Here is a 6,900-nt window from a genome sequence, read left to right as displayed (position 1 = left end):
CCCGCTGGCTTTGGCTGTGACCTGTTTGACATGCTTCTGGAGGCTTCGAGGCGTGGGAGCTGGTCACTGCTATGCTCTGCTGGCCCCTTCACGGGTCGCAACACGCTGTCCCGCCAACCCGGGCCAGGGTCTCCGCCTCCCCACGGTCGGCCGAGGAAAATGCCTGCCGAGGCCTCTCTCCCCGCTTCTAGGGGACCCTCTTCAGCCAGATGGGACCCCATTCCAGGCATCTGTGTTGAGCAATGTATCCTGAGGACCATGGAGAGTATCCACTGGGCTCCTTACCATGATAATAAATAGAATTGTCACCAGATCACATTTATTATTATTATTATTATTATTATTATTATTATTAATTATCTCCTCCCATCTTCTAGCTAGGGAAAATGAGAATTGGGCAAACTGCCCGAGGAAAGAAAGTGAAGTCACATCGGACTAGCTCATCCTAACACCTGGCTACACAGCACTACCTCAGCTCACTAGAGATAAGTCATGCACAAGTCACTGACCAACGTAATAACGACAAGAAGAGCTCGTATTTACTTGGTGCTTCCAGTGTGTGAGGCATCTTCCTGAACATTTCGTGTGAATCGGATCATTTTATCTTTACAAAGTCTTTGGAAGCAAGCGCCCCATCAGCCTCTTTTTTACAGCGGGTAAACCAAGACCCAGTAAGACACTGAGTGACTGTCTCAAGACGGCCCGTGAAGAAACGACAGAGGCCAGATTCAAGCCAGGCATCTGGCTGCAGAGCCCATGCTGGGTACCCAGTGCTGTCTGGAGCCTCTTATCAGTGTCCGACGCTCCTAGCACAGCTGTACCTTTTTCGTGGCGCTTCCATAGATGTTATATAATCGAATTCCCTTTTCTCACCAAAGATACTGACACGCTTTATCCATTTACACATCCGGGTTTCTTTTCTCATTAAAAACGGAAGAGAATGTCCTAAAGCCTCCACCAACTGCCCCAGTCCTCTGCCTCCCCCTCTGCAGCGCCCTGACTCACCCCGCCTCCGAGGTGTCAGTTTCACCGTCCGGCGCAGCCCGCACCCGGTGGAACCAGCACGTGGCTGACAGTCTGAGTGCGTAAGACCATCACTGTTCTCTATGGCGAGGAGAATCTGAGCAGATTCTGCAAAGTGAGAGGCAGCCCTTATTTTCTGCACTTACAGCGGCGAAAATGCACTTCCTTATAGTCTCTTATTTGAAGGGAATCACGCCCATTTTTCTAGCTGGAAACTGAGGCTTGGAGAAATGACAGTGTTTCCTCCAGGGGCCAGCGAGTGCCTGCTGGGGCTCGGACACTACCAGCTCCTCCGATTTCCAAACCTGTGTTTTTTTTTTTTTTTTTTTCCACTATGCAGATTCCCCAAAGGAAAAACAGAGGTGAGTCTCAGCTGGGCATTTGTCCAGTGGATGAAGTTGATGTTGGAGTGCTGACCCCTCACCAGGCACCCGGTCAATATCTGGGGAGTGTTTACTCGACCGGGGCGGCCTTTCCTGTTTCATGACAGCCAGTGGCCCCGCGTGGGCGTTCCTGGCGAGGCCGGGACTCAGCTGGACCGAAAGGGTCCTCCAAAGGCCGGCTACTGCCCCATCCAGACCCATCCAGACTCTTCTGAGCAGCTTATTATTAAGAGAGCAAGCAAAGGAGGGGAAAGAAGGCAGAGCGGAGGGAAGGAAGGAAGGGAGGGAGGGAGGGATGGGGAGGAGGAGAGAGGAGAAAAGGGAAGGAACGAAGCCGATGTGACTTCCGTGAGCAGATCCCGCTAGAACTGGACGTGCCTGGGATTATGTCACCTCCAAGTCCCTGGAAGATGTTCTCAGTGAGCAACAGAGAAGCAGGGGAGAAGCAGCCTGCGAGACACAAACTCTGGTTGGCCCAAGGCTGCCCCCTAAGTTACACAAATATACAGTGTATCCTGGGATAAATTGTACCTTTAGCTCCTTCACCTGTGGGAGAGAGAAAGCACAGACTGACCACGCGGAACCACTGGCGTGATACAAAGTACAAAGAATTCTTTGTTCCCAAACGCACTGTTGCTTCGGAAGGCCAGATTCCATAGATGCAAGCGGAGGGGGGAAGGCAGTCTTTTCTGTGGCATCGCACGAGCTGGCAGGGCCACGATGCCGAAGGAACTCAAGCAAGAGAGGGTCTGGCTGGATTTGTACTTGGGACTGAGAACTCTGAAGCTTTCCTAAAAACTCTTACTCCTAAGGGACATTCTTCTGCTCTGGGTGGGGAGAGGCTCCCGGAGGTGGGGAAGGGGCCAATCTTGCCACGTAACGATGACGGGCTAGGAGAGCCGTGGGTGCACTTTCCAAGCCCCGTGGGGACCAGGTGCGACAATGCCAGTGTTGGTAGTTTCTGAGGGAGCTGGACAGGAGGATCCACTAAAAGCCGGGGGGATGCTTGATTCAGGCAGATGGGACCACACCAGGCTGTGGGGCGTTCCTCACCAGCAAAACATAAGAAAAGCAAAACAAAACAAAAAAAGTACACCCGAAACTAACACGGTATTGTTAAGTTAACTACACTCCGATAAAAATTTTTTTTTTAAAGAAAGGCTGCAACGCAGATCCTCCCGCAGGGGACCTGGGGGGGGCGCACCCGCGAAGCCTCGTTGCCTCCACGATGCTTGATTCTGTTCCACGAGTGCCTCTGAGCTGGAGGAACGAGGCTGCACTTCAAGTGAACTTGAGAGCAGAGGTTTTCCTCCTCACGACTCCTCAAACCACTTACCCGGTGTGAAACCTCAGCGGAAGCCGAGGATGTTCACAGATGGAGGTCAAAACCTTTGCAGAGGTTCAAGGCAGGACTGGGCAAAGCTTCAAGTATTTTTACTCTTCATTGTTACAGAGTAGGAAATTTCTCTCCAGGGGACGTCGGTGATAAGGCCTGGGCTTCATGCGGCAATTACCTTAGGATCCTGATCTAGAAATTAAAATTCTAGAAACGGGGATGTGCTAAACAAAAAATGCAGCTCTTATGTTTCAGCACTTTTATAACGAAGGAAAACATGAACATCCTAAAACTCGAACAAGAGGGGAGGGGCTGGACAGAAGTCGGTACAGTCTTCAGACAAAATGCTGTGTAGATATTAAACATAACGCCGAGGAAGATGATTTGATGAAATGAGGAGAAGTCAACAACGCGTGGTTGGAGGCGGGGTTACAAAATACCATCCCTATACTTGATCGGCACTCCCCAGGTGCTGTGCTAAAACCTCGCATTTAATACCTACAACGATCCCAGGATGGGTGGGCCGCTGTGACCCCTGCAGCCCCACGAGGCTAACCGAGCGCCCATGGGCACAGAGCTGGCAGACGGTGAGGCCCAAATGTAAACTTGAACCATACGTCACTAAATTCCATCAGATGTGCCACCTCAGTCTCACCCCAGGTTCCACAGCGACAAAAATGAAAGACTGCAAGTCTTGGGGTATGACAGCCAACGTCTCTGTTTCCAGCTTCTAACATAAAATGGGAAAGATAAGGTTGCAGGCAACTGAACATATCACAGGGTGGTTCATGGTTAATAATCACAGATCTTAGGCTCGTGCCTCCGTCAGGATGAGCCTCTGACTTTTCTGGGGTCAGTGGAGGAATTTGCACTCGGCCCACCCCAGGGAGGGGTCAGCAGGGCCTCCGGCCGGGCCTCGCGTCATCTTTTGTGCTGTCTCCAGATTGGGACTCACACACCCAGGCAAGGAGGTGGGAGGACACCGCTGAATTACAAATGAAATACGACGTGTGTCTTACAAAGGTTGACGGTCAAGTGTAAGCACTTACATGGACCGTGAGTCTGGCAACCTTACGTTCTTCATGTTTAAATACATCAGGAGACTCAGAAAAAAGGGGGGGGGGAGTGGCCTGGACTTTGGTTGCTCTTTAGGGACCCTGAATAAGCCAACAGTTCTTTAGTCTAGTATGTGACTAGAACCCTCAGCAAAAACAAGGTCAGACGTGGTTCAGATGAAAACTGGTTCATTCGACCAAGGGGATTAAACTGACTCTCTTGTCTTACTCTCTTGTTCCTCAGAATCTCTCTCTGTCTCTCCTCTCTCTCGCCTCATCTGTCCTTTACGCCGTGCAACCATAAGGAAATCAAGATACCCTTAATATCTGAATTTCAGTACCTTGTGAGTTCCTAAATCCTTGGAAGACCTCAGGACCGTTCTGAATTTTCCTCCCAAGTGATATATCTTCAAGAGTCTCCCCAAAGGATGCCCTACATGACATACTCACTCCTCTATAATCTTGGATCCTTGAACTTATAACCGTGTCTTGGGAATCCCTAAGGAGGGAACTAGGTGATGAAGCATTTTCTAAATGTATGGCACCATGGAACATTTGTTCCCAGATTTCGTCCCAAGACTTAGATTCTCTGGAGCTCACCACTGGAATCACTAGGCTACGTGACCCTCCCCAGCCCGGACATTCTAGCCTCAATCAGTGGAGACAAGTAGAAGACATGGCATTTCCTCAAACTGGCTCCAGGCGTTTCAGGAAACGGAGAGGCGATATGTACGTAGCAGGCATCGGCTAAGGCCTGCAGGCCAGCTAACTTCCCCCCAGCAGGGAAGAGACAGCTTCCACAGGGGCTGTGATCCTGAGTAAAGAATCGGGCTGGATGTGGTCTGAGGTCATCGGAGCAACGTGGTTCCCAATCGCCGCTCTGGCTCTCCCCTGTCATACGTTTATTCTCCTTTTAGGGGGACCACAGCATCTTAACTCGGGGTGGCCTCAACATGGTCTTCAGAAGAGCACCCCAGAACCCAGTTATGGGGTTATAGGAGTGATCCGAAGGTGGCCTCTGGGTATTGGCCCCTCAGTGGTTTATATCTTGAGCATAGGCTGAGACCCATTACCCGAAAGCTTGCCTGGCATCTAACGCCAAGTTTTACACAGCCAATCAGTTTAAAAATAGCCAGAATGAGTAAAGTTTTAGTTATTTAGAACCTGCCTGCTTTGCATACCCCGTGAAACCTCACCTCACGACTGCAGGCTGTTGATGAGAGCCTTGCAGTTGTAAGACCCCCCAAACCGCTTCGGTCCTTCAGTCCTCTGGCCCAGAGACGCCCCACCGGGCAGCTGGGCAGCCTCAACGGGACCCCCCCCCTCTTGAGGAGTTCCTTTCCCTCTTCCGTTTCTGGATGGCGGTCCCTATGCAGGGTCTCACGCTGCCACAGGCCTTGTCTCTCATGCAACCCTGTCCAAGAGCCGAATGAAGCTTGCTGTGTGTTACAGCTTCTTGTGGTCCTATCTCTTCTCCTAGATCAGCCCCAGGCCCCTCTGACGCACCCCAACATATAGAGAGAGGTGACGCGCAGAGGAATATTGGAGCTGGTGCACTGGGACCCAGCGATGACCGTAGGACGCAGGCTGCAGGGGAGGGCAGGAAATCCTCCAGAGAGACAGAGGCATCCTGGTTGTATCATCATATGGAGACCATCCCGGCTTCCTCAAATGGCCCAGCTGAGAGCCTCTTCCAGAAAATCCAGGGTGATGGTGGTTGGCATGCGTTGCCAGTGACGGGGCCTCAACTGGAAAACCTTCTGACAAAGACGCTTCACTCGAGCCAGCCGAGCGCAAAGAGCTGTTATGGGGCTGGATGCCTGGACCACTTAGCTACGGAGCTGCGTAAAGGAGGAGCCTGGCCATGAGGCTGTCGGCAAGCCTGGCGGAACCAGAGCTCCACTCGCAGCGCGCCAGCGGGTGTGCGGCCGCTCACGTGACTGCTGGGGCCATTTTTCTTATTTTTTTTTTTTTCTGGAAACGTGAGGTTTTATTAGAAAAGGCAAGAAAACTTTTTCTTGCAAGCTCAAGTTTCTCTATTCTTTTCTTCCTGTTTTTTTTTTGTGTGTGTGTGGTTTTTTTTTTGCGGTACGCGGGCCTCTCACTGTCGTGGCCTCTCCCGTTGCGGAGCACAGGCTCCGGACGCGCAGGCGCAGCGGCCATGGCTCACGGGCCCAGCCGCTCCGCGGCACGTGGGATCCTCCCGGATCGGGGCACGAACCCGCGTCCCCTGCATCGGCAGGCGGACTCTCAACCGCTGCGCCACCAGGGAAGCCCGAGCCGCAGTTTTGATGGCAACGCTGATCTGAGTGCCGGGCCTGCCCTGGGCGCTGGTACAAGCACTGCCCAGCGAGGATCAGCTCTCAGGGCTGCAGGAACTGCACTCCAACCCGCGGAAGAACGCAGCCTGCTCTCTGAGCGGCCACTCCCCGCCACGGAGCCACCGCTTCCTTAACAACCTGCAGACACCAGGACCATGAAGGGTGTCATTTCCAGAGAAATCTGCGAAGTACTTCAAAGAGTGTCCCTTGAAGCATCTTGCTGAGGGAGGGTCTTGAAGCCTTAAGATTTTCCCTTCACGGGTGGAAACAAAGTTTGACATATGTTGAATTGTTCTTTGCAAGGGGGGAAGATAAGACTTGTCAGAGAGTCAGGGCTGCTGTGGCTCCTTGGCAGTGAAACTGCGTGGAGTCCCAGGACATTCTTGAGCCAGTTTTCCTTCATCTGGAGAGGACGGTTATCTCTGAAAGGTACCAGCATCCATCCATTGCCAAGACCAGAAGCTGCAGCAGCACCGCAGCCTTTTCCCCTTCTCTCAACACCAGTTACCCACTGGCCGCCAAGTGTTAGCAGCTGCACCTTGGAAATGTTTCCACCACCTTCACTCTCACGGCAACTACTCTATTTTAGGCCCTGGTTTAATTTCTCTGAACTGCTGCCAAAGCCAAATGCTCTCTCCACCTCCATTTTGTCACTATCTAATTACCATTAAGAATAACAATCATCACCAACTTATTATGTTCTGGACATCGTGCTAAGTACTGAAATTTTGACCTGAGAAATAGTTACGATTACTTTTCACCGACATTTTATTATGAAAAAA

The sequence above is a fragment of the Kogia breviceps genome, chromosome 19 (genome assembly GCF_026419965.1).
Source record: "Kogia breviceps isolate mKogBre1 chromosome 19, mKogBre1 haplotype 1, whole genome shotgun sequence".
Lineage (NCBI taxonomy): Eukaryota > Metazoa > Chordata > Mammalia > Artiodactyla > Physeteridae > Kogia > Kogia breviceps.
The sequence above is the reverse complement of the archived record's forward strand: the minus strand, read 5'-3'. Positions refer to the sequence as shown.